Source organism: Indicator indicator, chromosome 20 (assembly GCF_027791375.1).
Source record: "Indicator indicator isolate 239-I01 chromosome 20, UM_Iind_1.1, whole genome shotgun sequence".
In the NCBI taxonomy this organism is placed as follows: Eukaryota; Metazoa; Chordata; class Aves; order Piciformes; family Indicatoridae; genus Indicator; species Indicator indicator.
The window spans coordinates 12,664,537-12,678,553 of record NC_072029.1 but is presented as its reverse complement, the minus strand read 5'-3'; the positions used below and the strand labels follow the sequence as shown (position 1 = coordinate 12,678,553).

Genomic DNA, 14,017 nt, shown 5'->3' with positions numbered 1-14,017 from the left:
ACAAGCCTAAAGAAGGATGTAAATCTTTAGCATTACAGTCAGGGACCAGAGGTGGACTGAAATACTGCATGACCCCAGCTGTGAGGGACAAGAGGGCTTTAAAACTTCTAGGTAGCTGTTTGGGGCACTTTAATGAGCTATATGCCTTCCCATGAGTGCATATGAACACTTGCCCCTGTAGCACAGCATCTTCTGTCTCAGAGTGCCTTCTCTGGTGCGTGGCCCCTTGGTGCTCATGCTTCTCTTAGGAATACATGGGTTAGTTTACATCAGTTCCTGCATTGCTCTCCAGACAGTGCACTGAGTTAAAGGGCTTCAGACTTGACCTTTAAATATCTTGTCTTAATGTGGTTTTTTTTTTTTTTAAAGGATTACATGTAAGTTATTATTTTAGTCTTATCAATAAAAACATAAAAGCATGATTTATACCATCTGTTGTTTTACCAGAGGAAGGCACATGGGACTGCCTGATTCATGCCAGTAAATTGCTGTAAATCAGGGAAAGATCAGGACTTGCTCAGGTCTCTGTGGGACAGGGACAGGGACTTCCTCTTGTGAAGCTTCTTCTGTATTTCTTTGAAGACATAAGGCAAAGGCTTATCTTTTGAAAAAAATGAAGTTTTGCATCCCAGGCTCTGGAGTCTTCACCAATGTCTCAGGGTTCCCGCCCATTGCAGCTGCCCTTCATGTTGTGCTAGAGCCTTTCTTAGAGGTTTATTCTGCCAAGGACCACCCTGCAGGCAGCATCACTTTTGAGATGGATGAATATTGATGAAAGTACTGGAGGACTTTGCACTGCAGTTAATATAGATTTAGATCTTGTACTGGGTTCCCTTTAGCTTCTCTGGCAGGCAGCTTCATGTGTCCCTTGCTTTTGTAGCCTCTCAATTTTGCAGCTTTTGCTCTCTCTTTCCTGACAAGTTTCATGGGATTTTGTTTTTGTTTTGGGGTTTTGTTTGTTTGGTTTGGTTTTGTTGTCCTGGTGGAGGGACTGCAAGAATTTCAGGATGCTGGTGGGGGTAGGAGGACACTGGTACATGTAGGTTGTCATAGATGACCAGCTGAGAAGTGGGTCCCCTGTTGAGAAACAGGATCTCAAAGGGAGCAAGAATAGTACATGCACAATTAATAAGTTTCAAAATTAACTCTCTCTGTTAATTTAGCTGCCTTTTTTTTTTGGGGGGGGGGAAGGCAGGGCGGAGGGGGTGGGTGTTTGGTTTTCAACATACCAAATGCATTTGGTACACATTATGGGTATTTTGTCTGCCAAGTTTTATTTTTAAGTGAAAAGCTACTCAAGAACAGATGCAGCAGCTCAGCTATGTAAACTTCTGTTTTTCTGTACTTTTATACCATAACTTAAAAATGGACACAATGACTTTTAAAAAATTGTCATAAATTTGCTACTGGGTTAAGTTCTTCTTGCCAAGTTTTCAAGCTGCACCAAAAAATATGGTCTTTAATGAGAAGGTTGAAACAGGCATGCTGTAACTGAGTTCACAAGCTGGGCTGGAAAGACTGAAAACTAGTATATTTGTCTTTAAAGTTCCTAACTGACATTCCTGGAACTCCTCCTGAGGTCGTTTTTATATCAGTTCTTAAATATCTTTGTTAACATTTTGAAGTGCTATGGTCTTTGATGAGAACACCCCAGCAGTTCTCAGGATACAGTTTTATTCTTTTCACACTTCCAAAGGAGACAAGCAGTAGCCTGATGATCAAAAAAGACCATGTGCACACCCTGTATTACTTGGTACATACATATACAAAAAAATTGGTATCCTTCCTGTATGTGCACACATTCAGGAAATAACAGGTACAAACAGGATTTTTTTCAGCTACAGGATTAGTCTCATTAATGGTTTTCTGGTGATGTTACAATGTGCAGGAATGGAGCCCTTCATGAACAAAGATATTTTCAAGTTATCATCTAATCATGAAATCTACTTACAGATAGATTAATTTATTAAAATGATTGTTAGATAGGAAGAGATAAATAGGGATTTTATGTGTCTTTGTGATTTGAATACCTGGGATGGCAGCTCTCAGTGCAGTTGTATAGCTGTATCTGTGTTCTCAAGAGTAACTGCAATCCATTTGTTTAAGCAAAATAACAGGACATATCTGACTCAGACCTTCCTGAAAGCAACAAGTGTATTTTCAGGTGTGATATCAACACTTGTAAGGAGCTCCCCACTGCAGGTTTTTTTTAGGTGAAGCACCTAATTTCTAACACAGAGAGGTTGAAGCAGAATGGTGAAGTCCCTAGGTGTATTAACTTATCAAAGCATTTTGAGCAGCATTTTTAAAAAGCACAGCGGCAACTCATTGACATTTTATTTTTGAGAAATATTTGGCCAGGTTGCTGTGTTCTTCAGAGCAGACAGTCACTGGTGTTGAAGGAAATTCTTTATTGTGCCTCCCTGGAAAAGCAGCTTTTCATAGCAGATTGTGAGTAGAAAGCTTACTCACCAGATGTGGTTCATGTTATGGGCCAAACCCTTATCTCAAGTACATCAGCGTGCACAGAGTGACTTGTCCGGTGCCTGGGGTCGGTGTGGCCACGTGGGTCTCAGCAGGTACGAGTGCAGCATCCAGTGACAAAGAAAAGTTGCAATTTAAAGTTTATAAGGAAAAGGGGTTGTAGAGTTTCCCGTTTCAGTCATTAACATGCTTATAAACACGGGCCCATGTGCTGCTGCAGCCTCATGCAACTGGGAAATCGCATGCAGAGATCAAGGACAGGCTTTATAACCCATGGGTCAGAGAGCGGCTGCGCTGTGCACCCTGCTCGTGTGCTGCAGCTCCTGGGAAGCGGCTCGAGTGCGGGGGTGGGAGCAGCACGGACCCAGCCAGGTCCCTCACAGCCGCGGTGCCCACGCTGCTGCCTTCCTGACCGCTTGTCCCACTCGGGTTGCGTGTGCCCGGGAGCTGCCACGGGCGGCGGGGAGAGGGGAGCGGCTGGGACAGAGTGCAGCCACGTATGGAAGCGTTTGTGTCGTAAGCTGATCTGCTCGTGTATACAGCCTGACACAGGCCTGTGTGCTCAGTTAGGGCAGAAGTTTCAGCTCCGATCAATCCTAGTGCAAGTATAACGTATAAATGTATATAATTGGTCAAATATGTGTCTTCAGTTGACCACTGGAAGGCTCACTTCAATGTTTTTGTTTAGTTAAAAATCAGTGTTGGAGAACAAGTTTTCATTAACTCCTTGGCATGCTGTCATTCACAGGAGGTACGCTGTGTGACAGGAATAACTCAAACCAGACTTGCCTATCTGTGTTTGTTGTACAAACTCACGCAGAAACAACAGTCCAACTGCAGCAACCGCTCCAGAAATCTATAAGGAAAAGATCTAATAATGTTTATAGTGAGGCTAGATGTAAATCTAAAGCAGCAGCGTCAGTCTTTGGTTTACGGATCACTAAAATGCTGAGGTTTCCTGTAATCACGCTGCAGAGCTCTGTGAGGACCCTTTTGTCAGTCACCTGTGGGAACAAAATGTTCTGCATCGTTACAGCAGAAGGAAATGAAAAATCCCAACTTTCTGGGATATCACTGCTGGTGAGCTGTGTTTGGTGAACGAAAGCAAAAGCGAAAATGAGAGGAGAGGTGAAATGGCAGGACAGGGAGTTTTCTACCTTCTTTCCGTAGGCAGGTTTTCATTGATTTCACTTTATATGGTACTTAGCACAGAAGAATAGCCAGAGCAAATAAAAATAGTGAGGAAACTAAAGACTTGCAGGCCTGGAAGGAGGGTGGCTTTTAAAAAAACTCTTGAATGACTGACTGATTTTTTGAAGATGTTTGATCTCTATCTTTAGACATTTATACTCAGGACTGTGCTCTGGTTTTGATTTTTTCATGTTACTGCCGTTTTCTTTCTTCTCACCTTCCTTACTTTCATTTAGATCCTGCAAAGCCTGCGATTTATAGAGAACGATCCTCGTATGCATATTGCAGCACACTCTGAGACTCTCAGCACACTGCAGGATCAGGCCCACAGTCGTACAGAGCTCTTATGTGCATGGCTACAGCCTTATATTTAAGTACTGTGGAGAGACACATGGGAGCTACAGAACAGTGCTGTGCCTTTGTGTGGTCCTTGCCAACTTTTCTCGCAATTGTAACATTTTTAGAAATTAACATGTAATTTAAAAATGAGCTATAAAATTTAGAAGCATAATACGAACACAATGGAACCTGTTTTCAGAAACAACTCGAGGGACCTGCAAAAACCACTAGTACCAGGGACTTTTGCAAAGTTTGGTCTAAATGGTGCTGGAGACCTTGGGGATACTTTAAAATAAATGGTAACCCGGGAGTGCTGAAGGAGGTCCTTGTTGCAGATCCTAATGTCGTCCAGAAGTGAAATGGAAAAAGGGAATGTCAAGTACAGTATTAAATGCGCACAGCAGCATAACTGCAATTTCAAGGTTACACAGTTAAGATCATATTTCTGCAGGAATTTTATTATTACATGACCGATTCGTCAACACTGAAATAGCATGGAATCGAAAATGGAGGAGAGGATTGTGTTTAACTTGCTGTTCTGTTGGTTTTTCTAAAGAAAGATTAAGAGGAAGCAGGCTGTTCTACGGGAACAGTGTCAGGTTTAATACACCAGATGTGATAGCCCAAACTTGAGAATTTTAAAGCTCCTGCCCACTCCTTGCTAGTTAAGTTGATTGTTCGCTTTTTGTGTTTCTTTCAGTTTGAACAGCAAAAGTCAAATAAGCTGCTTTTAAATTCCCTTTAATCTATCAGTTTCTCAGTATTGGAGCTGCAGGGGGAATGGGTCAGGATTGTTTCCACATGACCCTGAAAGCAGTGCTCCATCAAAACTGAATCTTTTCTGTGAAAAGGTATCAGTTTCAACCTCTCTCTGGTGGGGAAATGGAGGGAGAGTGCTGGGTGGGCTGGGGGAAGAGCATTCTGCTAAAGGCCTGGGCACCCAGGGACTGCCAATGGGCAGGAGTGAGCTTTGTCTGGAGCCATCCCTGCTGGGGGCTGAAGCAACACTCCTGTCAGTGTTAGCTTTCCTCTGAGACATTTCTCTCCATTCCCTGCTTTTAATGGGCAGTTTTATGGGAAAAGAGAATACTTGCTTTCTCGTGTGTGCTGGATTCAACCACTATGCATCCTTGCTTTATCTGTTTGCTTTCAGATGTCAATGGCTACGAATTCATTAGGCTGTTTGTTTGTTTCAAATCCAAAATATTAAAGATTCTAGAGATAAGGATATGTCAGGTCAGAATTACAGCAGCAAGTTTGTGGATATAATTTGGCTGTAATTATTGTGGAGACCCCATTGAGGACAGGAGGTGGGTGTGCACCTCTGCTGGTTTTGCTTCTGTTGATGTCATGACGGATTTTCCACGTATTTCAGTTAAAACCAGCTCAAGCCAGTTGTTTGGCTGCAGAGTTTTTTTCCTCAAGTCAGCTTGCTTCAAGGCAGCACATCTCAGGACTCCTGACAGCTTTATCATCGTCGGGAATGTGATGTTCTTGTATGAATAATTAGAAATGGAAAAGATGACCACATCTGACTAAAAAAATAAATAAATCAGGGGATCAGCCACATTTCCCTGGCTACAGGTTGCTGCTGCCCAGGCTGCTACAGCAGTTCACCTCTGTTTCTCTGAGACCATTAACATTTCCCCAGTGCAAATATTTGCAGCAACAGCCAAAAAAGCAGCAGACCCCTGTGCTTGCCCAAGACCTCTCTCAGACATAGCAGGAAAAATGTATGGTGCTGTCACCGCTTCCTAACAACTATATATTTTAATGCTCCTCTTTAGAGTTTGCCAATGCTCCAGGCCTCAGCAAAGGTTGTTCCCTGGCAAGCCTCAGGGCTCATTCATTCAGCGAAGGTGTTTGTTCAGAGAGAGAAATATTTATTCCCATTTTCCCATTGTTCAAAACGTCTTTAGAATTATGCTTGCTCTTAAAACCTGGGGCCAACCCAAATGTGAATGTTTCAGGAAATTATGTGCATGGAAAAGCACACGATCATAAATCAGACTATTTTCCAGTTTTAGCTGTAGAGTGCATGGCTAGTAATGAATATAATAGGGAAATTAGTAAGAAAATTAGCAGTTAATTTAAGGAGTATGTAAAGAGTGTGTGAAACTACAGCTTGAGAAAACTGATTTAGTGACATAGCTGTGATTCCTTCTCTCTTTCTACTGCCTGAGCAGGATTTTCTTCAGCAGCCAAATTTCTGTGCATTTTTCATAAAGCAGAAATGTCAGTGTTCTGTGCTGCCTTGCAGCATGTCAGCTGGCCTGGTTTCTACACCAATTCAGGGCATCCTTGGCCCTGCAAACACTGGCCAGCTACAGCCACTGCCACTGTGAGTCCAAAAGAAACTTGAATGAGGAGGGCAGAGGGAGATCACAGGACAAGCTAATGGGGAAATGCAGCAGCTGGGGGAGCAGCAGAAAGCCCTGGTGCAGCAGCCAGAAGTGGTTCAGCATTGGGCAGAGCACAGATTTGCATCCAGTAGGTCGTCCCTGTAGCCTAGCTGCCCTAGTCTGCATTGGTGTACATGGAGAGGGACCCTGCTGCTACAGCCACTATGGCTTTCCCCTGATACCTTCCTTTGTGCCTGTAGGAGTGTATGTCTGCTCTCTCCCCTACCTGGGAAACCTAGCAGCAAAGTGTAATTATCAGCTGTTTGTGCCAAGGAGGGAATGTAGGTCAACGAACATGAAAAATACAGCACAATTTTAAATGTGAAAGAGAGAAACAGAACAAAACACAGGATGGTTTGCAAAGCAGAAATGTGTGTTGTCACCCTGTCAGGAGTGGCTTTGAAATCACACACTTGTATATATCACTTTGAATGCAAAGCTGTGGCTGGAGGCAGATCTCCCCGGTGCTGGGTTGCAGGCAAGACTTGTGCTGGGTCTGACACTGAAATGTGCCCAATTTGCTCCTCAGAGCTCATGTGGGTCTGCAGCTGGCTGTGCCCCTTCACCAAGATATTTGCCTGCAGTAGCTGCAAGGAGAAGAAAGAGAAATTACAGGCTCAAAAACCTTCCAGTGAATTACTTGTATGTACAAAATCGTCTCCTTCATGAGTAATTACCATCTTCAGTGACATGTATTAACACACAAAGCAAAGTGTGGCCAGGAGGGGACAAGGGGCAGGAAAGTCAGGCACAGGCAGGACAGGGTAGTAGCAGGTGGGGAACGAGGGCTGGAGTTTCCACATTCTGCAGCAGTAAATTTAAAAGAAAGGCAAGCCCATAAAATTTTAACTTCTTTCTGGAAAAACATCTCAATTGAAACTTCATACCTGGCATGGGGTCCCTGCATGTCCCAGCCTCCTTCCGCTGCTGGGGAGAAATAACACAACTTTGGGTAATGTTCTGGTAGATTCTACTTCTAGCAGGGATTGTCCCCTGCACAGTGTTGCAGTGCTGCTGGTCATGTTGCTGTAGTTAGGGCTGTACCTGTGTTTCCATTAGAACCTTTTTAATCTGCAAATTTATGACCCAGCTGTAAAAATTCAATCCAGACTGCAACTTGGCATGGGCAGTGTTCGTTCTTCCATCTGTGGAAAGGATTTAAGCAGGTACATCCCAGTAATAACCATCCGAGTTAGGCTTGTAAATTTGGAGCGTGATGACTGCTGAATAAAACTGTGAGCTTCTCTCAGCAGACCTGAGTTTGAAATGTTTCATGCCCGTGGTCAGAGTAGTGAAAAGCAGCTTGTTTGTATTCAGCCAGACAGCTGTAAATAAAGAGAATGTCTTGGTTTATTTTGCATTTGCTTACATGCACAATCATTTTCCTTACTATGGCAATATTCTGATATGAGTGGCAAATGCTTGAATCTCTGCAGGGTCTTGCTCCAAAGTAGGCTTTGATCATTTCTAGGTAGAATAAAAAATTGTATTCATACTGCTGCAAACAGCAGAATTTATCTGCTGATCATCATAGAGAGAAAAAAAAAAAAAGGAAAGCAAAAGATGAGATTTTTTCTTTTGAATGGGATTTTTGTTTGGATTCTTTTTAAAATCTCTTTTTAAATGATTCAGTATTGAAACGCAAAATTAGTTTTATTCACTGCCACTTCCTCCAATTTTAATTTTAATTTTTTTTCTCTAAAAAGCTACACACTAAGAGTACCTGACCAGATAAACTAGTAATCTTATCTGATCCAGCAAATCCTATTTCCCTTTGCAGGTTTGTGGTTTTTGAAGGTCATTTTGCAACTTAAAAGAACTCCTTTATGTGTTTAACTGAATTTTTTTAGGTCATTTGTCCATAATGTGAATACCAGAAACATAATGATGAAAGCAGTTCTGCTCTTCCATGTGTATTCACAGAGAAGCTTTCAGGAGCCTTTTGGCTCAATTTGAGAAGTGGATTGAAGGGATCTCTACATGGGCTAGTGCTAGGTTGTGGATGACTTTATACCTGGTATTCAGAAAGTGTGGGGAACCTGTGGGTATGGTCTGTGTATGAGATTTTTGCCATCTTGATGATGGAAGGGGAATACTCATAAAAACACCTGTTCCAGGAAAGCCATCCTTCATCTTTAAAATTCAGCTTCCAATTATCCAGAACCAGAAAAGCAGAATTGGATTCAGTTTAATCCACTCCAAATTTTAAAAATTGGATATGAGATATAACGTGTAGATGTGGAAATTACCAGTGATTACTAAAGACTGAGGTATTTTGTGCTTCACGGCATTAAATTGTCATCAGCCACTTTAGATCTGTTAAAAGAGAAGTATGTCCTAACAGTCAAAGCATGCAGAAAGCTTGTGTAACAGGAGTTTTATGTGAGCTACAAAAAAAACCAAAAAGAACAGCAATTTAAAGCAGGAAAGTAAGTTGGAGACATAAACTGCATTGTAGAAAATCTGGAAAAAGTAAAAACAATTCAAAGAGAAAGATCAGATAAACAGCTAGAGCTGGAACAGCTGAAAAGAAAAACACAAAAATAGGTAAAGCGGAATTCCAACGAGCCATGAAATGTGTTTTCCTTAGTTCTTCACAGTGGCCTTGAAACCTGATGTTGGAGACTCTATCTCTGTGTTCTTTCACTGATGGCCAGAAGCTGAGGTTATGATGACCAGATCGTTTGGTATGGCACTGACATTTCAAGTTAAAAGGGATTGCCAAGACTCTCAGTTATGACACTAAAATATACCACTATGTCTAGGGCCAATTTGCAGTCCCTCCCTCATGCCTCCACGTTGATTTAGGCAACAGATGCGTGAAAAGCAAAGCAACATTCAAAATAATCCCTCAGCTGAAGCTGGAGGGAGGCTGGCTAGTGGGCTGTAGCCAAAATTCCTTAAATGTTACAATGTTTTACATTTCTAAATGTAAAAACTTTCTTTCCAAGGTGAGGTACCAGCCAAATATCTTATGGTATCTCAGAGTGAAAGCTGGCATGTGGCCTTGTGGTCATTTGTGGGTATTGACAGATTTACACTGTTGAAGATCAAGTTAAATGTTGTCGGTTTCTCCATCTCCCCTTTACTTTGTCAGGCTTTTTTTTTTTTTTTTTTTCCTCTCAGTTACTATTTGTCAGTTTAAATCCAGTTTGCTGGAAAAATGAAGGCTCTTCACGACCTGGCGCTTCAGGAGCGAATTGCCTCAAATTCTTTCTGCTAGCCAAGGTATTTTGTAATGCATTGCAAAACAGCAGCAGGATTGCTCTCCTTGCACTAGATGTACTTTGTGGGCTAGACACTGTGGGCAGTTTTAATGAGATCTTGGTGTGCTGAAGAATTTGTCTCAGTCGTTGACTGCAGGGAGATTTTGATCCCGGGTCCCTGGTCTTCTAATTGCTCTTCCCACCCCAAGGAACAGAGTCTGGCTTTGCCCTGTTGTGGACTAAGCCTTGGGGAGTCTGGACTGATGATGGCTGCTTGGGGAGCAGGTCCTGGAGCTGGTGTGCAAATTAAACAGTCTCCTTGGCTCTATTTATGGCAGCTTTGCACAGGAGGGGTGGTGCATTGCCCATTACACAGACACTAAATTCGTTGTCCTGCTTTTCTCCCTCTCGTGTTGTTTAACTGCTGTAACTGTTGGGTATTGCATCGCTAATTCATGTCCCCTGGATCATCTTCAAATAGGAGCTTCCTCCAGAAGGCAGTGGCCTTTGTTCCTTTATCCCTTCTCTGTCAGCAGCATCAGAATTGCAATTGTTATGGGCTTCCTAATAACTGAATCTCAGTAGTCCTAGATGTTTAGAGACACTTTTTGCAGTGGGAACCCAGAAAAGCTGTTGTGCTCTGGCCAGCTGCAGAGACTGTAATAATGCTTGTAAACCATACAAACTTTCATATACATACATACTCACATGTATTTCCTCAGTGATGATGATAGCTATGGAATTCAAGCCTGATGCTTTGCCATTTTTCTGTGCTTATTCCTTCAATTCACACCTGTGCAGTAGTTCAACATGACAGGGAATAAAAGGATTGCAAGGATAAAAGAGGCTCCTTACCATATTATCCATAAATTATGAGGTATCTCCCTTCCAAATCCTATACCGCACTCAGGTGCTTACTTCAGTTTGCCCAGCAAAGCACAAAATCCTAGTCACAGAAATCAGCAGACAAGATGAAGCTGACCTGCAGGTCTCGATCCTTTTATGCAAAGGCCTTCTTTTTGCTGGCTTAACCAAAGCAAAAAAACCCAACCAAACAAAAAAACTCTAACACATGTTTAAAATTAATAAAAATGACAGGAAAACCTGCTTTCCTTTCAGTAGTCTCCCAGCTGCTGTCTTTACTCATCTAAGGAGACTGTGAGCACTAATAATTTTTCCTGCCTGCAAGTATTTATTACATTCGCTATATGTAGATCAGTATAGGGAAAGGATCATTAATGCTTTTGAGTCCTCTGTTCTTCATTCACCTCACAGATTCACATCCCTGATTCTCTGCCTTTTCATTCAAAAGAAGCCAATAATTTCATCTGATGTTTGACTCAAAAGTGTCTTTAGCCTTACATGATAACTGATAGCACTCAGGTATATTTTAAGATGAAGCCTTTGGAAGGCTTTATGATGGACAAGGCAAAAAATCCAGTGTGACAAGATCTGCTCTATTTTTTTGAGCGTTTTGGCCTCAAAGCACACTGAATGGTTTGACACACAGCGTTCATATGTTTGTAAAGCTCTCCAAACTTCATTTGGTGAACTCGAGCTGCTTTCAGTGGGATCCTTGCTCACAGATCAAAGACTGTGACCCCCAGAGAATGTAATTGCTCATATTTGGGTACTGCTCTTCCTTCATTTCTTGTACAAAATAGGAAAAATAAAGGCTATGTTCAGTACTGCTGCACTTGCTGAGGTTTTAGAACCCCTGTCATTTCTCTGCAGGCATCTTGGCTGCTCAGAGACACCCTTCCCTGCCCAGACCAGGGGCAACATCCAGCCCAATATGAGCCCAGCAAAACCCTCTTCTGCCTCATGTCTGCATCCTCTTTCCATCTTATCCTAACAGCCTCCAGGCAGCAGCTCCATGCTTCATGCAGAAAGTGTAAGACAGGGGTCTGCTGGCGCAAACTTGGCATCAGTCACTGTCTGCTTCCCACTCTGGCCTGTAGAGAGCCTGTGACCCACCACACACCACCTGCTGCGTAAAAAAAAGCTAGCCCTCAACCCCAGCTGGGAGCAGGAGGTCTCAGCAGAAAGCCAGGTCTGTATTAGCTGAGTGAAGGGTAGCAGAGAGTTTGAGCTGCAAAGTTGGTGTCTGAAGTGGATAGCAGGGAGAAGGGCTTTGTGCTGCCCCTTGGGATGCAAGGGATGGGTGTGCTATGAGTGATCTAGAACAGGGCTTCCCTGCATCCTTGGCAAGCTCTGTGCTGCCTGAGGATGTTGCTCGCTTGGCCCCTGCGTATGTTTACAGCTGGGTTATGGGTTTAGGAATGCCAAATACCTTGAAATCACAGATAAGAGGAGAGGAGGAGGGAGCAAATCAATGGTTCACTGTCATATATTGTATAACATCCATGTGTGACACCCTGAGACCTTCAAATGCTTAAACTAAAGACCTAAATATAATTTAGTTAGTAAAAATAACCTTAGTTATAATAAAATGATAATAGTGGAACTTGGCAAGAGAGCAGCTAATAAATACTACCCTTTTGAAATGTGCCTGGGATCCAAGTACATACTCTTTTACTGTGTAGTTAAAGCATGTGGCAGGACATGCTAGACTAAGATTTTCTTTTTGTCTTTCCAGTGGAAAACTAAAGTTCTTTGTTTAAGTGAAGCCCTTTGGGAATTTTTCTTAAGTAAAACAAGGAGCTAAAGAATTCCATTCCCTTTTGCCAACTTTTTTTTTCCTTCTTCAAGCCAAATTATCGATTAATGGGGCATTAAATATCAAATACTGCCTAGTTTTAGTCATACCCTTTTTTATTTAGGCTCCTTCAATACTTGCTCACTAGTGCTTCAAACACAGCTGAATTGAAAGATGAGATAATTTACTGGGGCAGTACTACACCTTCTCAACATTTTGGCCTTATAAAAATAAAGGTCACTAATCTGAAAATCATTAAATTTGCATGCTTAACCCGCTTTCTGATTTTTTTAAAGGAAAATATTATCTGTATTTCTTTAAGATCATCTTCTTCCTGAGCTTCATTCTTTGCCTTCCTCATTATCTGTCTCCGTTTCGGTACCCTATCGTTTTGCCAAGTGAGTGCTTGACCATATTTTTGTCTGGCTCTAGCAAAACCGTGATCTGACAATAGAATACTTTTCTCTGGGTTTTCCTTCTTCCCCCAGGGAACCATACTTCAAGGGCAACCTGCTCGTCCAGCATACGAACATGTGGAAAATCCACTGCTATGCACTAATGATTTTCAGATGGGCAATTGTTGCTGAAAATCATCCCAAGAGCAGCAGCTTCTCCATTGTAGCACCTAACCACTTTGCGATCAGATTGCTCTTAGCTGATCTGGAATAAACCCTTTGCATTCATATAGAGGGTGGTGACATTTGCTGTATCATGCATATGTAGTAACAAAATTTAGGGTAGAAGGAGGCAGAAGTTACAGTTGTTCTTTATTGGCCACTGCATTGTGTGTCAAAATCTGATGCTTCTTTTAGCTTAAAAGCATAAATGTAGGAAAAAATTGAGCTATGCCAAAGATCCATGACAGCAAGGCAGAAGCACCCTAAATATTGTCCACAAATTAATCACTTTCAAACTTTTGTTTTAAATATTTACAGGGAGACTTTGCCACATGCTGGGAGACAGCAGAACGAGTTACATTTTAAATCATCTCTATTACTGTTCGTCTTGGAAGATGCATTCTTTTTAAACAACTTTCACTTTTAATCTGTAATTAAAGCCAAAGTTTTCTTTTAATTCTAAAAGCTTGTCCTTGGACTAAAATAACGTGGAACATTTTGAAACATTCATCCAAGCTGCTGTAGATACATTTTATTTAAAACCACGGAGGCCAGCAGTTGGATTCCTCCCTTTGCCAGATCGGCTTCGAACTGCAAGTGTGGCAGTAATGACTGTGGAGTCCTGGATGCTTTGCTACCAGCGAGGAGGGTTGTTTTTCTGGAGTTGTTCCTCCCTTTGGGCCCAATTCATGAATGACTTAATCTCTGTCTACGATCAAATGTCGTGCAGCTTACTGTGCACAGAAGAATCAAGGAATGCTTCTCTTCCCCTTGTTCCTTACATGGAATTGCTGTGCCTGCCCAGCAAGCAGTTGGAGAGCAGTAAGGGTGGGAAGGGAGCAGCAGCACAGGCACACACAAAAAACCTCCAGAAGCAATATAAAAAGAGTGAGACGAGGAAAATAGAATTTTGAAAGATGGGGTGTGCAAGTTGGATTAGGCTGTGCATAAACAGCTCTAGCTTGCCAAGGTAGCACCAGCTGGAGAGGGGAGCAGGGCTTTTGACTGGAGGCTGTTACAGGGGCAACACATTCACCAAGTAAAAAAAAGAAAGAAAGAAAAAAAACCTGTTCCTTGGTATTTTCTCTGGAGTGTTGGCCATAAAGATGATTTCTAGTG

At 42.2% G+C, this 14,017-nt stretch overlaps 1 protein-coding gene across 1 annotated transcript in view; it reads left to right on the top strand.

Annotated features, from left to right (window-relative positions):
* The window catches only part of MKX (mohawk homeobox), a 43,074-nt gene that overhangs the window by 10,521 nt on the left and 18,536 nt on the right, over positions 1-14,017 (top strand). The window lies entirely within an intron of this gene.